At 46.1% G+C, this 19,839-nt stretch overlaps 1 protein-coding gene across 6 annotated transcripts in view; it reads left to right on the top strand.

Moving 5' to 3' along the window:
• PTPRA (protein tyrosine phosphatase receptor type A) overlaps positions 1-19,839 on the top strand; it is a 156,514-nt gene that overhangs the window by 70,643 nt on the left and 66,032 nt on the right. The window contains exon 1 of one of the 6 annotated variants that reach the window (XM_058193496.1): positions 10,375-10,390. The exons of the other annotated variants lie outside the window; for them this stretch is intronic. The gene's annotated coding sequence lies outside the window, so the exon portion shown is untranslated. Of the gene's footprint in view, positions 1-10,374; positions 10,391-19,839 lie in introns of those variants that run through there. 6 annotated transcript variants of the gene reach the window in all.

Genomic DNA, 19,839 nt, shown 5'->3' with positions numbered 1-19,839 from the left:
ATTATTTTCTACATAAGGCTGGCTGGGGAATTCTGGGAGTTGAAAGCCGCACGTCTTTAAAACTTGCCAAGGTTGAGAATCTCAGCTTTATATTATCATAAATAAATATCTGGCTAGTTCAAATGCTCACTGCATATTAGGTTCTTCCAAGGCTGTTATGAAACACCTCTTAAATAATACATTTTGCTGTTACCTGGATTGCTTTTGATGCAGAAGTCTAATATATAATATAAAATACAGACAGCCAGTTAAGTCTAGTGGTTTAGGGACCAGTCTAGAAAGCCTGAGATCATGAGTTCTAGCCTTGCCTTAGGCATGAAAGCCGGCTGGGTGACTTTGAGCCAATCACCAGGAGACGGTGAGTTCTAGTCCCGCCTTAGGCATGAAAGCCGGCTGGGTGACTTTGAGCCAATCACCAGGAGACGGTGAGTTCTAGTCCCGCCTTAGACATGAAAGCCGGCTGGGTGACTTTGAGCCAATCACCAGGAGACGGTGAGTTCTAGCCCCGCCTTAGGCATGAAAACCGGCTGGGTGACTTTGAGCCAATCACCAGGAGACGGTGAGTTCTAGTCCCGCCTTAGGCATGAAAGCCGGCTGGGTGACTTTGAGCCAATCACCAGGAGACGGTGAGTTCTAGTCCTGCCTTAGGCATGAAAGCCGGCTGGGTGACTTTGAGCCAATCACCACGAGACAGTGAGTTCTAGTCCCGCCTTAGGTGTGAAAGCTGTCTGGATACCTTCAGGCCAATAATTAGGAGACGGTGAATTCTAGTCCAGCCTTAGACCTGAAAACCAGGGGACTGACTTTTGGCCAATCACAGGAGCCTGAGAGTTCTAGTCCCAGGCTAGGCATTAAAGCCAGCTGGGTGACTTTGGGATATTCTCTCTCAGCCCAACCCACCTCACCTCACAGGGTGGTTGTTATGGGGAAAAGAGGAGGAAAGTTATTAGGAATATTCTTCCCCTTGAAAATAATACAGGTGGGTTAAAAAAAACTCAATACAAATTTTTTTTTAAATGTGGTTTTCTGCTACATTGCAAACTTTGCAGCATATTTTAGAATAAACTTAGCTATTGTTGTGTCTGCGCCCCTCCTGCCAGAAAGTGACTTGGAAAGTGAGGGGGAAGGGCCGTCAGGACTTACCTCGGGAGCACCGGCTTCCCTGGGTGGAGGAGATAACGAGGCCTCCGTCCCCTGACTCTTTCCCCCCCCGGCCACGCCTCCAGACCCAGCTGATGGCAATCAGGCCTGGCTGGACTCTAGGTTTCGTAGCAGGAGAGGCGGGAACAACAGAAGCAGGGGTGGGGCAGGCCTAGGAAGTGCTGAGTCATGGAGCCACATCCCACAGGATATAAAACCAGCGAGGGCTGCTGTGCCTCTTCGTAGCAGGCAAATCAACTGCTTAACTAAGAGCTGAAGTACTGTTTGTTCCTGGGTGACTCATCGGCGTCGAGGGAGATAACAGAGACACTTGGCAGATGCTCGCTATTTTGCTGCCAGAGCTGATAGTGCCGGCTAATTAAGCCATCGATTGGACGGAGGCGAAGGGGGGACAGAACAGCTCTGTTCCCGACATCCATAAACTCCCCCACATCCTGATACATGCACAGTGTTCAACGCAGCAGGTTTCACAGTTCCTCTGTTACCAACCAGGGAGTTTGGAATTCATGGCACAGGCATTTGCTGTGTATTTATAATTATCTACATGCATCCTAGTTTCATTCATAAAGAGGGCTACAAAAACAGATGTTTTCTGATTGAGCAGTGTCGCCTTATCCTGGGGCTTTACCAGCAGTTAGCAATAAAAGGATGATAAAAGCGTGCCCGTTGATTTCCCCCAAAATGTGCGATCGGGCAGGCGCCACAGATCGTCCTCGACTTACAACCCGTTCGTTTAGTGACCGTTCAAAAACGATCGCAAGTCACTTTTTTTTTCAGTTCACAGGTGCAACGGCACTGAAAAAAGTGACTTGCGACCGTTTTTCACACTTAACGGCCGTTGCAGCATCCCCGTGATCAAAACCCAGATGCTTGGCAAGCAACTCATATTTATGACGGTCGCAGTGTCCCGGGGTCATGTGATTTCCCCTTTTGCAGCATTCTGACAAGCAAAGGCCATGGGGGAAGCCAGATTCTCTTTAACAACCGTGTTACACACTGAATAAGTGCAGCGCTTCATTTAACAACCGTGGCAAGAAAGCTAGTTAAATGAGGCAAACCCCACTTAACAAACGTCTCACTTAGCAACAGAAAGTTTTTGGGCTCAAAAGTTGACTGCTACTGGTATTCTACCTTAGTGACCGATCGCAAATCCCTTCCAGGTGTTTGGACCATGAATGACGTTCAAGGTTCATAAAAGGGTCACAGGAGGCTACTAGAACAGAGGTCCCCAACCTTTCTAGCTTGGCGGCCCGGCGTGTAGGGGGGTGACGTGTGAGTAGCAGGCTCACCCACAGCTACATTTGTGCCACGTGGCCACCACGGACAGGTTCTCCGCTCGCACAAATGGAGCTTCACACATCAGTGGAGGGAGGTTACGTTCGTGCGTGAAGCTCCACTCGTGCGTCTGGCGGTGTTGTGGTCCGTCAGCAGCCTATGGAGCTGGCGATGAGGCAGAGGTGGGGCCAGGGCCATCGGGAAGTGAGGTGTGGACTCCAGAGCCTCCAGAGACTGATAGTAGTGAGGCAAAGGAACAGGAGGAACCTGTTCCTAATGCACGCATGAGAAGAGCTGCCAGAAGGCAAGAGCAGCTCAAGCAAAAAGGACAACTCGGGAGTAAGGCCAAGAGATGATTGGCCCCTCCCATAAGGCTTAAAACAGACCAGCACCGGCATTTGGGCTTTGCCAGAAAACAACGTTGTAGCTGTGTCTTCTTCTTCGTCCTCTGCTTCATATCCGTCTTTGCTTTTGTGGCTTCTGGATGTTTGCCAGGAAGGGCCTTTGGCAGTTTGCCTAATTGGACTGAGGTTTGTGAGATAACTGAAGAATTTGTGTTGGGAGGCATTTGTTTTACTTTGAGTTGAACGATGCTGGAAATGAAGTAATTCCCAGCTGTTTGAATAAAGTTTGTTTTTCCATGGACTAAGTTTATTATTACCTACTTGGGCCTGGGTCACAACAGGCCGGCCCCGGCACTCGCACACAAAGCCTCCCCTCGCACAAGCGGAAGACGCTTGAACGGAGGGCGCTTTGTGCTTACGCACCTAGCTCCATTTCTCTTGCGGCCAGGTAGTGGACCACATGGCCCCAGGATTGGGTACTCCACGCTAGACTGTGATAACTCCCAAGCTGCTTTATGACTCTCTCGCAACATTTGCGACAGAAATGTTGGGCTCAGTCGCTCAGTCATAAGTCGAGGACTACCCGTAACGTAAGACATAAAGACACAGAACGCCAGGAGTGTCAAAACTCATGGCCCGGGGAGCGGATCTGGCCCATGGGATGCTTAGATCTGGCCCGCTCTGGAAACAGCGAAGGACCGGCCCGCGGTACTTCTGCCAGCGAAAACGGAGGTCCGCAGGCAGCCCTCCCAGGCTCCGCCTGCAGAGGGTTGCAGGAGGCCATCGCAGCCGAAAATGGAGCTCGGGAGCCCATTTTCGCTGGCAGAGCGCTCGGGCCATTACCTGCTCCCCCGACACAAGTGATGTCTACCTGGCCACGCCCACCCCTTCGAGGCCAAACACAACCCTGATGCAACCCTCAATATTAACCCTATTGATAGAATGGCAGCTTACAAAACAACAGCCTTACAAAACGACGAAAATCGATTCATTTTTTGGCATGAAAGCAAATTTCAATATCGATCAAGCCAGTTAGAGCAAGCTTGCAAGAGTTAAATTTTTCAAGCTCAGTTCGTTCACCCCTTTTAGTAAAGTCCTTGGACCCTTATATGAATTTTTAATGCTCTCTCGCAAATGGGGAGTTATCATTCTTTGTGAAATTCAGAGCCGACTGGTTTGAGATGTTACAAATTTGGAAGAAATATAGCTTCCTTTACTCGCAGTCTTTTTTTAATATTTGGTGGTGTTTGGGTTTTTTTGCTCCATATTTTATTTATTGTTCTTTCACCCACCTAATAACTGAAGTTAATCCGCCTGAACTGAACCGTAACAATAGCAGAACGATTTATTTATTCAGTGCCTTACCCTTCAATTAAATCATAGGTATGCGGTTTAATTTAAAGGTATTAAAAATACATAAACGTTGAATACACATGCAGAGAACGAACAAAATATAAAGAGCTGTTTTATTAAACTTTCTAAAGTATAACAAAAACAAAAAGAGAGAGAGAAGGAGGATATTGGCAGTTTTTCAAATTACAGCAGACCATCGGAACTAATTTGCAAAAAAGTTTTCTTATTAGCAATCAAGTTTTTTGCGGGAAAAACCTTCAGCTGAAAAATGGATTCCCTTGTATGCCACTCGCATGACTTCAATCTGAGATTTATTTCTTTTTTAAAAGGCTAGCTGAGTTCTCAAAAGAGCCGGAGAGGGGAATTTAGAGTCATCATACACGGTTTTGGCTTCCCTTCCCATTGCTATTGTCAAATATATGGTACATTTGGCTGTCAAGGCAGAGTTCAAAAGCCCTCTGGAGGCTCTGTTGTTGCAGGTGCAACACTTGAGTGTTGGGGGATCGTGTTAAAAGATGATCCTAGGGGCCACAACCTTTCCAGTTATTGTTCGATCTTCTTTTTTGTGCAACCTGGACAAAAAACGGAGCGAGTCGCGGGAAACGGAAGAAAGGGAATTGAACCGTCCTTCAAACTTGATTCCTTCCCTTCGTAAGGTCAATTCATCCACACGGTTCCAGAATCTGGTCCATGAAATAGTTTGGTTGTCTTGTCATTCTGTTGGACCGGATCCTTTTCTTTTCTTTTCTTTTCTTTTCTTTTCTTCTTCTTTCTTTTTTCTTTCTTTCTTTCCTTCCTTCCTTCTTCCTTTTCTTTCTTCTCTTCCTTCCTTTTCCTTCCCCCCTCCCTCCCCTTTGTCCGTCCGTCCTTTCTTTCTTTCCTTATTTCCTTCTCTCTCTCTCTCCTTCCTTCCTTCCTTCCTTCCTCCTTCCTTTTCTTTTTTCCTTTCCTTCCTTCCTTCCTTCTTTCTTTCCTTCTTTGCTTCTTCCTTTTCTTTCTTTCCTGTCTTCCTTTATTTTCCTTCCCCCTCCTCCCTTTGTCCGTCCGTCCTTTCTTTCTTTCCTTATTTCCTTCTCTCTCTCTCTCCTTCCTTCCTTCCTTCCTCCTTCCTTTTCTTTTCTTTCTTTCCTTCCTTCCTTCCTTCTTTCTTTCCTTCTTTGCTTCTTCCTTTTCTTTCTTTCCTGTCTTCCTTTATTTTCCTTCCCCCTCCCTCCTCTCTTGTCCTTCCTTCTTCCTTCCTTCCTTCCTTCCTTCTTCCTTCCTTCCTTTTCTGTCTTCCTTCCTTCTTCCTTCCTTTTCTCTTTCCTGTCTTCCTTTCTTTTCCTTCTTTCTTTCCTTCCTTCCTTCTGTCTTCCCTTTCTTCCCCTCCATACCTTCTTCCTTCCTTTTCTGTCTTCTTTCCTGTCTTCCTTTCTTTTCCTTCCTTCCTTCCTTCCTTCCTTCCTTCCTTCCTTCCTGATGTCGCTCAAATCTTCGTCTTCAACCCTTTAAAGACCTCCAGTTTTTGCAATGTAACATTTTCCACGCACAGAAGACGTCCACATTTTTGAATTATGTCCCATCGAGTTGTTTTGGGATTCCTAATGACCACGTTGATAGATGTTCCGCCCTGAGCTACCAATGTTCTCTTCTATAATAAAATGGCTAGTCCTCAACTTAACAACCATTCATTTACTGACAGTTCAAAGTTATTAAACAGCGTTGGAAAAAGGGACTTAACAACCATTTTTCATACTTGCAACCTCTGCGGCATCCCGTTGGGCACATGATCAAAATTCAGGCACTCGGCAACTGGTTCCTGTTTATGACGCTTGCAATGTCCTGGGATCATGTGATCCCCTTCTAACCAGCCAATGGGGAAGCCAGATTCACTTTACAGCTGTCTTACTAAACTGAATGACTGCAGTGATTCCCTTAACAACCACCGTGGGAAGAAGGGTCGTAAAATGGGGGCAAAACTCACTTAGGGACTGTTTCGCTTAGCAGCAGAAATTTTGGGCTCCATTATGGTCGTACGCTGAGGACTTACCTGTAAATTTAAATCAGGAGGAGGCAACTTCTGGTATTGCTAGGAAAAAACAAACAACTTTTAATGGTAAAAAGCAGTTGAACCGAGGAATCGGGAAAAAGAAAATTGATAGTCTCCCCATTGGGGGACGTGGCCACTGGCCAAGCAACGTCTACATGTTTCTGGGATGCCTTAATTCGGATTTTCATACAGGTAGTCCTTGACCTATGACCATAATTGAGCCCAAAATTGGATGTTTATTTATTTATTTATTTAATCAAATTTATATACCGCCCTATCTCCCGAGGGACTCAGGGCGGTTAACAGCCACGTAAAAATATACATAAATACAAGTTAAAACCCCAATTAAAAAACTTATTACATACGGCCGAATATTAAAACCCCAATAGAATAATAAAAACCCCATTAAAACCAAATTAAAAAATTTAAAATCCTAATCCAGTCCTGCGCAGATAAATAGATGTGTCTTAAGCTCGCGGCGAAAGGTTCGAAGGTCAGGAAGTTGACGAAGTCCTGGGGGAAGTTCGTTCCAGAGGGCGGGAGCCCCCACAGAAAAGGCCCTTCCCCTGGGTGTCGCCAGCCGGCACTGCCTGGCGGACGGCACCCTGAGGAGTCCCTCCCTGTGAGAGCGCACGGGTCGGTGGGAGGCACTCGGTGGCAGTAGACGGTCCCGTAAGTATCCCGGCCCAATGCCATCGAGCGCTTTAAAGATAATTACCAAAACCTTGAAGCGCACCTGAAAGGCCACAGGTAGCCAGTGCAGTCTGCGCAGGAGAGGTGTCACATGGGAGCCACGAGGGGCTCCCTCTATCACCCGCGCAGCCGCATTCTGGACCAACTGGAGCCTCCGGGTGCTCTTCAAGGGGAGCCCCATGTAGAGAGCATTGCAGTAATCCAGACGAGATGTCACGAGAGCATGAGTGACCGTGCATAGGGCATCCCGGTCTAGAAAGGGGCGCAACTGGCGGACCAGGCGAACCTGGTAAAAAGCTCTCCTGGAGACGGCCGTCAAGTGGTCTTCAAAAGACAGCCGACCATCCAGGAGCACGCCCAAGTTGCGCACCCTGTTGCTTAGTGAGACGCTTGTTGAGTGAGTTTTGCCCGATTTTTACAGCCCTCCTTTCCACAGTTGTTAAGTAAATCCCTGCCGCTGACATTTAACCCGGTTGTTAAATGAATCCAGCTTCCCCGGTTGACTTTTTGCTTGTCGGAACATCGCGAAAGGGGATCGCGTGGCCCTCGGGAGACTGCAACCGTCGTAAGTACGAGTCAAGTTGCCAAGCACCTGAGCTTCGATCGCCTGACTGTGGAGATGCCGCAGCGGTCATAAGTGTGAAAAAAAAAACATTCATAAGTCACTTTTTCCAGTCCCGTCGTAACTTTGAACGGTCACTAAGTGAGCTGACGTAAGTGGAGGACTGCCTGCATTCCCAACGGGATAGCGGAAAACGTGTAGGCGCTTCAGTCAAGAAAGAGAAGGAAGGCAAAAGAGAAATTTTTTTCTCGGTGTGCAGCAGCTGCCAAAAACGCCAACACAGTTCTGGGCTGCATAAACAGGGGGATAGAATCAAGATCACGTGAAGTGTTAGTACCACTTTATAATGCCTTGGTAAGGCCACACTTGGAATATTGCATCCAGTTTTGGTCGCCACGATGTAAAAAAGATGTTGAGACTCTAGAAAGAGTGCAGAGAAGAGCAACAAAGATGATTAGGGGACTGGAGGATAAAACATGAAGAACGGTTGCAAGAACTGGGTATGTCTAGTTTAATAAAAAGAAGGATTAGGGGAGACATGATAGCAGTCTTCCAATATCTCAGGGGCTGCCACAAAGAAGAGGGAGTCAAGCTGTTCTCCAAAGCACCTGAGGGTAGAACAAGAAGCAATGGGTGGAAACTAATCAAGGAGAGAGAAGCAACTTAGAACTAAGGAGAAATTTCCTGACAGTTAGAACAATCAATAAGTGGAACAAGTTGCCTGCCGAAGTTGTGAATGCTCCAACACTGGAAATTTTCAAGAAAATGTTGGATAACCATCTGACTGAGATGGTGTAGGGTTTCCTTCCTGAGCAGGGGGTTGGACTAGAAGGCCTCCAGGGTCCCTGCCAACTCTGTTGTTGTTGTTGTTGTTGTTGTAAAATGAATTCTTGGAAAAAATTTTTGAAAGAGACAAAAATGAATGCCAGCAGCCTTTTTTTTTTTTTAATCATACTTTTATACCGTACCATCTCCCGTAGGACTCAGGGCGGTTCACAGGCATATTAAAAAACAATATAATAAATAAGCATTAAAAACCCAATTAAAACTAAATATTATCATAGCCAAATCACTAAAAACGATAAAAACCCATTAAAAAACCCTTAAAATTTAGTTAAAACATTTTATTCTTAGGCTAGTCCAGCGCGCTGAAATAATAAAGTCTTCAGTTCACGTCTGAAGGTCCGGAGGTCGGGGAGTTGTCGTAATCCCGGAGGAAGCTCGTTCCACAGGGCCGGTGCCGCTACAGAGAAGGCCCACCCCCTGGGGGTCGGCAACCTACATTGTTTGGTCGACGGCACCCTGAGGAGGCCCACTCTGTGGGAGCGCACGGGTCGTTGGGAGGCAGTCGGTGGCAGAAGGCGGTCTCGAAGGTATCCCGGTCCTAAGCCATGTAGCGCTTTAAAGATGGTAACCAAAACCTTGAATTGCACCCGGAAGGCTACTGGTAGCCAGTGTAGACCGCGCAGGATGGGTGTTATATGGGAGCAACGCGGTGCTCCCTCTGTCACCCACGCGGCCGCATTCTGGACTAACTGGAGCCTCCGGGTGCTCTTCAAGGGGAGCCCCATGTAGAGAGCATTGCAATAGTCCAGGCGGGAAGTGACGAGGGCGTGAGTGACCGTGCGTAAGGCGTCCCGGTCAAGGAAGGAAGGCCTTTGCAGATCCATCAAAGTTTTTACCCAATCCTTCCATTCAGTCTCCCAATTCTTTTTTTTTTTTAAGGGACAAAAAACGTGGGATCCGCTTCCTTGGGAAAGGAGCCAATCCCTGTCCAGAGGAATTGTGTAAACCAATCAGATATACAGTCCTGCCATTCCGCCCTCTGCTCACACTAAACTTGGAATTAAGTCTTTGTTAAGCTTCAGCCCATTCATACATTCCCATAGTTTCACCTCCTGGCAAGCCAACTATTTTTTCGATCCACCCCATTGAAGAAACCAAAGAGAACAACATATATTATTACATTTCTGGTAAAAAAAAAAAAGGGGGGGGGACATTCCATTGGATAAAGGATGATAATGGATAAAGCAGACAAGGTCTTAAAAAGAAGCTTTGAAACTTTCTTGTCCAAAATGATAAAAATCACATCCTTTTGTAGTTTGCGTCCTTCATGGTATAATATGGAGAAAACTTCATTCTTTTAATAAAAAATGTTTAGTGATCCGGCTTCACTTGCTGATTTTAGCAAATCTAAATGCAGCCCTTAATTTGGAATTTATCCCAAAAAGGGACTTTAACAGTGTATGAACCGGTATTTCGTTTTCTTCCCTGTAAAGTTTGAAGAAGGGTCTTGCTGCAACCCTAAATCAATTCTCTGCTTTACGTGTTTGAAAGACTCTTCAATTTTAAATAATGGTACAGATATAGAATAGAATAGAATAGAATAGAATAGAATAGAATAGAATAGAATAGAATAGAATAGAATAGAATAGAATAGAATAGAATTTTTATTGGCCAAGTGTGATTGGACACACAAGGAATTTGTCTTGGTGCATATGCTCTCAGTGTACATAAAAGAAAAGATACGTTCATCAAGGTACAACATTTACAACACAATTGATGATCAATATATCAATATAAATCATAAGGATTGCCAGCAACAAGTTACAGTCATACAGTCATAAGTGGAAAGAGATTGGTGATGGGAACTATGAAACGATTAATAGTAGTGCAGATTCAGTAAATAGTCTGACAGTGTTGAGGGAATTATTTGTTTAGCAGAGTGATGGCCTGCATTGTGCATCCCATAGTCGCATAATTGCATTCGATGACAAAACTGCTCCATAAGCAAACCACGGATTAAGCAATAGCCCTTAGGCGGGACTAGAACTCACCGTCTCCTGGTGATTGGCCCAAAGTCACCCAGCCAGCTTTCATGTATATAGCGGAATTAGAACGCACAGTCTCCTGGCAGTTAGCCAAAAGTCCTCCCTCCCTTCTTTCCTCCCTCCCTCCTGTGAGGAATTCAGTGTGGGTACTTGGCTAACCTTTGACCTCACTTGCCCTTCCCAACCCCCAGTCATTCTAGGTTTTGAAATGGTGAGGTTTTTTTATTAAAAAAAAGGGGTGGGTGGGAATTTTCATGACAAAAATTAGGATTATTCCAGTTAGATCTCCTCCTACATAGAATTAATTCTTCCTTCCTTCCTCCCTCCCTCCCTCCCTCCCTCCCATGGTGGCATAGTAGTTAGAGCGCAGTACTGCAGGCTACTTCTGCTGCCTGCCGGCTGCCTGCAATTTGGCAGTTCAAATCTCACCAGGCTCAAGGTTGACTCAGCCTTCCGTCCTTCCGAGGTGGGTAAAATGAGGACCCAGATAGTTGGGGGCAAGAGGCTGACTCTGTAAACCGCTTAGAGAGGGCTGGAAAACTACTGTGAAGCAGTTTATAAGTTTAAGTGCTATTGCTTCTTCCTTCTTTCCGTCCGTCCGTCCTTCCTTCCTTCCTTCCCTCCTCTGTCCCTCTTCCTTCCTTCCTTCCTTCCTTCCTTCCTTCCTTCCTTCCTTCCTTCCTTCCTTCCTTCCTTCCTTCCTTCCTTCCTTCCCTCCCTCCCTCTCTGCATTATTTCAGAGTTCTCTCCCTCCCTTCCTCTCTGCCTCTATCCTTCTCTCCCTCTCCCACTTTTTTTCCTTCCTTCCCTCCCTCCCTCCCTCTAACTCTGCATTAATTCAGAGGTCCCTCCCTCCCTTCCTGAGCTTTTCCCATGATGTAGTCAAATGCACACGGGAAAACCCACAAAAGAAAACCCGAGGCCGTTGCCCTGGCTTCGGGTGTTCTCACAACCTCAAGAAAGGAAGGACAGGTTGTTCTTGATCCCGAAGAGGTAAGGAAGGCCCTCACCTTTCCACGAAACACCTATCAATCGCTTAAGGCTTAATAACCCCCTTGCCATCTTCCGAATGAACATTTTCCCCTGCCTGCTCCATCCTTCACAACATTCAAAGGGCCTAGCAGACAATTTTCCAGTTTTCCAGTTTCCAACCGCTGGTAGAGGAGGCAAGGACTTTTACTTTTAGAGCAGTGTTGGTGAACCTTTTCAACACTGAGTGCCGAAACGGGAGCGCGCTGGTGCGGGGGGTAGCGCCCAAAACCGGAAGAGCAGCTCCCTGGCGCGCACGCACAGGAGCGCCGGAATCCGGAAGAGCAGTTCCCCAGCACACATGCTGTCGTGTCCCACTCCTCCTCTGACAGCCGGGTCTGGGAAGTCTGTATCTAGCGTGGCCACGAAGCCTCTGCAGCTTTGCCAAAGTCCTGTCAGAGTTCTCAGGGCAGGCAGGAATCCAAGGTGTGACTTCAGCAAATCAGATGAGACTTTGCCTGACTCAAGGAATGCCAAAAAGCAGATCCTTTATACAGGCCATGGGGTGTGGCTCCATGACTCAGCACTTATCCAGGCCTGCCCCTCCCTTCCTTTTGCTGACGTCGCCTCTCCATTCTCCGGAAGCGGGGATCTGTCCACTTTTCGTCTTCCTGCTCAGCTGCCGGCAATTCTAGCTCATGGCTGGCTTCATGCTCACATGCTATAGGAGGGAGGTTTGTTTGCTCAGTCTGTCCGGGCATGGTGCCAGAGCTGGGGGCTGGAGGCATGCCAGGCCATTCTTCTTCACTATCAGTCTCTGGCTGAGATAGCAGGAGATGGGAGGGGCCCGGCTGCGGAGAGGAGGGCGGGCGAGGCAAAACACATGTGCGTACCGTGAAGCTGAGCTTCCGGTTTCCGTCGTGCACATGTGTGCTGGTCACCCGGTCTTCCTGTTTCTGGCGTGCATGTACGGGAGCGCCTGAAACCAGAAGCTCAGCTTCCCAGCGCGCGCATGCACGCCAGGGAGCTGCTTTTCCTGTTTTGGATGCTCCCGAGTGTGCGAAAACCAGCTGGCTGGCACGCATGTGTGCGCCGGAGCCCAGAAGAACAACAGGCGACAGCTGCCCTGCCTGGAGAGATGGCTCTGCATGCCACTTCTAGCATGCGTGCCGTAGGTTCGCCATCACGGTTATAGAGTGTCGTGAAAATTTTAAAACCGTGTCCAGATTTACCCGGTAACAGATCCCCGTGTCATAAACCTAAAGGCTGAAGGAGAAACAAAACTCAAGTTTTTTTTAATCTCACGGTGGCAGATATGAATTCCGGAGTCCCATCTTAAATCTTCAAAGCGATTCCCTGCAGGAAAATCCATCTCTTGACTTCGGGTTGACATTCCTGAGGGAAATCTCCCGCAGTCTTCTCACTGATGCTGCGTACTCCGCTTCAAATAAGGCCTTTCTTTTCTTTTTTTTTCTTCTTCTTAGAACACGTCCATTTTTGTTACACGGAGTCTTGGGCTCTTAACGTAAAAAAAATAAAAAAATAAATCCCCCTTTTTGTTTGAAAGAGAAATCTATTATTGTGGCAGAAACTGGGTTTTTGTTTTTAAGCAGTAACTGCAGAGAGCATGCTGTGCCTGTTCGTGCAGTTTTTAAATATTTGTATTTTAAAATACGAAGCAAGACCGAAAAGGTAGATTATTTATTTATTTATTTATTACAATTCCTTCTCCCTTACAAGGTGACAAAGCTCATCGGTATGATGCAGAATGATTTTGAAGAATAGTCTTCCTTACGTCTGAAGGGCCGTAAATCCTAGATAGGCAAGACCTAATTTGTTTTATCTATTTATTGATATCCTGGGTTTTTATTTATTTTTTTATATAAAAAAACCAGCTTGACAACAAACATATCTAATACTTCTAACTCTTTTTCTTTTTTTCACAACAACCCACCTGCAAGGAGGGTTGGGCTGAGAGCAGAGGACTGGCTCAAAGTCACCCAGCTGGCTTTCATGTCTCATGCAGAACTAGAACTCACCGTCTCCTGGTGATTGGCCCAAAGTCACCCAGCTGGCTATAATGCCTAAGGTGGAACTAGAACTCATCGTCTCCTGGTGATTGGCCCAAAGTCACCCAGTTGGCTATAATGCCTAAGGTGGGACTAGAACTCACTGTCTCCTGGTGATTGGCCCAAAGTCACCCAGTTGGCTATAATGCCTAAGGTGGAACTGGAACTCACCGTCTCCTGGTGATTGGCCCAAAGTCACCCAGCTGGCTATAATGCCCAAGGTGGGACTAGAACTCACAGTCTCCTGGTGATTGGCCCAAAGTCACCCAGCTGGCTATAATGCCCAAGGTGGGACTAGAACTCACCGTCTCCTGGTGATTGGCCCAAAGTCACCCAGTTGGCTATAATGCCCAAGGTGGGACTAGAACTCACAGTCTCCTGGTGATTGGCCCAAAGGCACCCAGCTGGCTATAATGCCCAAGGTGGTACTAGAACTCACAGTCTCCTGGTGATTGGCCCAAAGTCACCCAGTTGGCTATAATGCCCAAGGTGGGACTAGAACTCTCAGTCTCCTGGCGATTGGCCCAAAGTCACCCAGCTGGCTATAATGTCTAAAGTGAGACTAGAACTCACTTTCTCCTGGCTTCTAACCTCTGGTGCCTTAACCATTAGTCTTTGACTTACAACAGTTTGTTTAGTGACCATTCAAAGTTACAGGAAAAAACGGAAAAAACGACTTCACTCTTATGACTGTTGCAACATCCTCATCATCACGTGATCAAAATTCAGACGCTTGCCGATCGACATATATTTATGACAGTCTGCACTGCCCCGTCACCTTTTGCGACCTACTGACAAGCCAAGTCATTGGGGAAACCGGATTCGCTTAACAACCGTGTTGCTAACTTAAGAACGACAGCGATTCACTGAATCGTGGTACATTAACTATGGCAGTAAAAAGGAGCAAAATTCAGTTCACCAATGTCTCCCTTAGCAGCTGCATCTTTGGGCTCAATTGTGGTTGTAAGTCAAGGACTATCTGCGCAGTACCTTTTGTGTTCTCTTAATTGGAATTCTTCATTTTCTTTTTTTTTTTTGGTATTGTTGTCTCTGGTGGGAAGTATCTCTCCAACATCTCAGATACAGAAGGGATATTTCATTTAGCTGCTCCCCATTTCTTTCACCCCCTCCCCATCCAAATATTGTTGGAAGCTGACAACACAGCCTCACTGTCTTGCCGGTTAAATAGAACAGGCCTGCCTGCCGATTGCTCGTCTTAGTGTCTCATTAAATTTTAAATTAGATTATCTCTTCATCTAATTAAAAAGATCCATTTGAAGACAACGAGTCAACCTGGAGCCAAATTATCCAGCAGGAGAAGCTGATTAGCCGAGTCGTTAATTTTAAGGCATGTGTTTGTGTAAAGGGCTCTGTGACTAAGACGCTGAGCTTGTCGATCAGAAAGGTCGGCAGTTCAGCGGTTCGAATCCCCGGTGTCGCATAATGGGGTGAGCTCCTGTGACTTGTCTCAGCTTCTGCCAACCTAGCAGTTCGAAAGCAGGTAAAAAAAACAAGTAGAAAAATAGGGACCCCCTTTGGTGGGAAGGGAATAGTGTTCCGTGCGCCTTTGGTGTTTAGTCATGCCGGTCACATGACCACAGAGACGTCTTGGGACAGCGCTGGCTCTTCAGCTTTGAAACGGAGATGAGCACCGTCCCCTAGAGTCAGGAACAACTAGCACATATGTGCCAGGGGAACCTTTACCTTGATAGATAGATAGATAGATAGATCAATAGATAGATACATAGATAAGATAGATAAAATAGACAGGAAGGAAGGAAGGAAACATTTACATCTTTGGTTCTGAAAATTTGATGTACATATCAGCTGACTGATATAGTCCCATTACAGGCCAATTTAGAACACATGAACTGTCTGTTATTAACACAGCTGCTTGCAATTACTGCAAGTTCAAGTCCCACCAGGCCCAAGGTTGACTCAGCCTTCCATCCTTTATAAGGTAGGTAAAATGAGGACCCAGATTGTTGGGGGCAATAAAGTTGACTTTGTATATAATATACAAATGGATGAAGACTATTGCTTAACACAGTGTAAGCCGCCCTGAGTCTTCGGGGAAGGGTGGGATATAAATTCAAATAAAAAAAATAAAAAAAACAAATTTGATAGAGATAAATAGTTGATTTTTTTTAAATCCCTGAGGCATATACTTTTTAGTGTTCAGGTAATCTTTAAAACCCCGTTACATCTCCTTTGTCTTTTCCTCTCTTTGTTTATTGCTCTTTCAACATCTACAGGTAGTCCTCGAAATTACCGACCATAATAGAACCTGCCCGTTATGGCTTTAGGTCACGATAGCCGTAAAGCAGGTAGGTCACATGACCAGCCCATTTTTAATGAACCTCCCCTTTTTTTGTGGCGGTTCTTAAGTGGACGCCTTAGTTAAGTGAACACTGCAGCCTTGGTTTGACGTGGGTTGGTTTCAACGCGTATTGGAAGTAAACGATGGTTTTTTAGCAAAACTGTCTTAAAAGACCCTCGTGTTTAACAGTAACAGAGTGTGGAAGGGACCTTGGAGGTCATCTAGTCCAACCCCCTGCTCAGGCAGGAGACCTGTACTAGGGATTCGAACCGCCGAACTGCCAACCTTTCTGATCGACACGCTCAGTGCCTTAGCCACTGTGACCGTGGGATGCTCTGAATGGCTGCAAACGCAGCCTGGTTCCCAAGTATGGTCACATGAGCGTGAGGGAAACCACCAGAATGTCAAATCTGGGTCATAAATAAAGCCCTCCCCAGGTAGTTCCTTAGTACCTGTTGACTGGTCACTCAGTGAAATAAGACCTTCAAGGTCCCTTCCAAAGAGCTGTGGTGGCACAGTGGTTAGAATGCAGTATTGCGGGCTGATTCTGCCGCACTGCCAGGAATTCGATGGAGCTCGCTAGCCACGTATCCATATCCATATCACCATCGCCATCATTTTAGCAATTGTCCACATGTGCTAGAGCAGGGGTATCAAATTCAATTTCATTGAGGGCCGCACCTGGGCTGTATTTGACCTCAAGGGGCCGGGGTGGGTGTGGCCAGGGTGGGTGTGGCCAGCTTGACATCACTCATGTCTGTGGCGGCCTGAGAGCTCTGCCGACAAAAACTGTCTCCTAACCTCTGTTTTCGGCTGCAACAGCCTCCTGCTGCCCTCTGCCAATGAAAATGGAGCTTGTGGGGGCCACGCGCGCTCCCCCGAGCTCTGTTTTCACTGGCAGAGGGCAGCAGGAGGCCGTCGCAGCCAAAAACGGAGCCTGGGAGCCCGTTTTTGCTGGCAGAGGCACTGGGGGCTGGTCCTTTGCTGTTTGTAGGGCGGTCCCGCGGGCCTGATCCAAGCACCCCGTGAGCCGGATCCGGCCCTCAGGCCTTGAGTTTGATACTCCTGTGCTAGAGGGTGAAGGCCTCTTGCGCATGTTTCCAAGAGGGTGGGAAGAAGGAGAGAGAGAAAGAGAAAGAGAAAGAGAGAGAGATGAGAGATAAATAAATAAATAATAGATTTTATAGCAACAGAGATGAGAGACATAGGCAGTGAATAAGATGATAGAGATAAGAGAGGTGCAGAGATGGTTCTCCATAGTGTGGCGATGGGAGGCGCCATTTGGGTTATTCCAGTCTCTAGCTCTATGGTCTCTGAGTTGGAAAAAAAAAAACTTCTGAGGATCCGCCTCCCTGGTGACGTTCCCCAACATTTTTCAACTCAGCCTCAGCTATGGTCGCTTAATTTTTAGCTCCAGAGCTTTAGAGCTGAACGATATTATTCCCTGGATATCCTTTTCTTCTTTTGGATTTTGGTTCTCTTTCCTTTCCTTTCAGGTAAAGGTTGTTTCTTTTATCTTGATATTTCTTGGATCTATGATTTGGTTTTCAGCCGGTTCGGACCGGTTTAGACGAACTGGTAGCAGAAATTGCAGGTAGGGCCCAGCTCTATGCCATCCTATTTAGGCACGTTTTTGAAGCCAGGCACATGTGCAGAAGGCACGTGACGGGGCGAACCGGTGGTAACAAAAAGGGAAATCCACCCCTGGAGAGGTGGGTGGGTGGATGGAGGGTGGATGACGGATGGATGGATGGATGGAAGGAAAGAAACATGGCTTCTCCTTACAGTTCCAGAGAACGTTAGTAAACAAGACATTGATTTTCACTCGTAACACCTGGAACCAGGTGACAGCATTTCCTGATCAAACTCCAGGAAAAGCCCTCCTCCTCCCCCAAGACTCCCCCAAGACTTTCTGTTGGAATAGATTCATTCATTGCAACAGAATCAGGCAGGAATGTTGTTCTCTTCCTCGCCCTTTCCCTCCTGCAACGAGGAGGCATGAGGTCAGCTAAGCGCTGGACCGTTTGCAAGACGCAGCAGTCGCCCCCACAGCTGTGTGCGATGTCAACATCGCAAACGTTTCCTCCCTTGAGTTGCCTTCGGTCATCGGTATGCTTCTTATACACTTTTGCAAACTCGGACTGTGTAACAACTGTGGTATGCTTTTTGCTTGATCAATGCAGGTCGACAATGCAGGTTGACTTTTGACCGTCCAGTTAATGACCGAAGTTACAACGGCACTGGAAAAAAAAAGACTTACGACCGTTTTTCACACTTACGACCGTTGCAGCATTTCCCAGGGTCACGTGATCAAAATTAAGATACTTAGCAACTCATATTTGCAGACGGTCTCAGAGTCGCAAACCTTCTGACAAGCAAAGTCTATAGAGAAGCCAGATTCACTTAACAACGGTGTTAGTAACTTAACAACTACAGTGATTCACTTAACAACGGTGGTAAGAAAGGTTCTAAAATGAGGCAAAACCCACCTAACTTGCATAGCAGTGGAAATTTTGGGCTCAATTGCGGTCGTAACTCAAGGACTTGCCTACATATGATTTATCCTTGTATTGTGCTTAACTTCGATTTTTTGGGGGGTTGTTTTGATTTCTTTTCGCAGATGCCTTACCAATTAAAGAATTTTATTTATCGGATGAGGTGCTTCGTGATCTCTACTGATTTAGCAATGCATACAATAAGTATCACAAAGAATATTTATTGTAATATTTATTTTTTGGGCTTTTGTTAGAAAAAAAAAACCCTTTAGCGCAAGACGCTTTGAGAAAGCCTCCAGCTTTTTCTTGCTCATAAAGGGGATACAGACTCTGACTATACAGCCGACATATTTCCTTTCGTGTTTTGAATCATTCGTATTAAAATTTAGCCTTCAGTTCTGGCCGTACCCTCCATATATGCAGGGAGAAAGGAGGTTTAAATGCACAAAAACAGTTATTTGTTCAAAGAGATTTCTCCTTTACTGTTCAAAAGAGAATTTCCAATTTTGACTGCAGTCCCTGGAGTTTGATATTAGCAAGCCCTTTAAAGTCTCTTAAGAATCGAATTTGTTCAGATAGAAGTTGAATCCCCCATCCGCAGCAGCTTCTCAACAAATCTTCTGAAATTGAGAATATACTGTATTTTCTCAGATGCTCTTTTAAGTTTCTGTCCCAATCCTGTGATCTCAGCAGGAAACACTGAAAGAGGACGTCGGCTTGTATTTCCTACGGTCTGTTTGGCCCTCATTTCAAATTTTCTCCTCTATTGGTCAGAGAGGTAATCTCGACTTAACGACCAGAAATGAGCCCCAAATGTCTGTTTTTAAGTGAGACATCGGTTAAATTTATTTATTATTTATTTATTTATTTATTTAATCATATTTATATACCGCCCTATCTCCCGAGGGACTCAGGGCGGTTTACAGGCACTAAAAACAGATAAATACAATATAAATACAATATAAAAACAATTAAAAAACTTATTCTAAAGCCCATTAATTAAAAAGTATAAAAATAAAACCCAATTTAAAACCCATAAATTTAAAATCTAACTCAGTCCTGCACAATTAAATAAGTATGTTTTAAGCCCGCGGCGGAAGGTCCGAAGGTCCGAAAGCTGACGAAGTCCGGGGGGTAGATCGTTCCAGAGGGCGGGAGCCCCCGCAGAGAAGGCCCTTCCCCTGGGCGTCGCCAGACGACATTGCCTCGCTGACGGCACCCTGAGGAGACCCTCTCTGTGAGAGCGCACGGGTCGGTGAGAGGTATTCGGTAGCAGTAGGCGGTCCCGTAAATAACCCGGCCCTATGCCATGAGCTTTAGCCCCATTTTTAGGGTCTTTCTTGCCACGGTTGCTAAGTGAATCATCGCAGTTGGATAAGTTCGTAACACAGTTGTTAAGTGAATCTGGGCTTCCCCCGTTGACTTCGTTCGTCAAAAAGTCACAAAGGGTAATCGCATGATCCCGGGATGCTGCGACAGTCATAAATACGACTCAGTGGCCAGGTGTCTGAATTTTGATCAAGTTACCATGGAGATGCTGCAGCGGTCGTGAATGTGGAAAACGGTCATAAGTCACTTTTTTCAGTGCCATTATAACTTTGAACGGTCGCTAAATGAATTGTTGTAAGTTAAGGACTACCTATAATCAGTTGTGTGCCTCCTTGGTGCACGGCAACTATATGTTTTGTTCGTTAGTTTCAAATTTATATCTTATTATCCTAATTTTCATCTGGGCCCC

The sequence above is a fragment of the Ahaetulla prasina genome, chromosome 8 (genome assembly GCF_028640845.1).
Source record: "Ahaetulla prasina isolate Xishuangbanna chromosome 8, ASM2864084v1, whole genome shotgun sequence".
NCBI classification, from domain to species: domain Eukaryota; kingdom Metazoa; phylum Chordata; class Lepidosauria; order Squamata; family Colubridae; genus Ahaetulla; species Ahaetulla prasina.
This window is presented reverse-complemented; position numbering and strand designations above follow the sequence as displayed.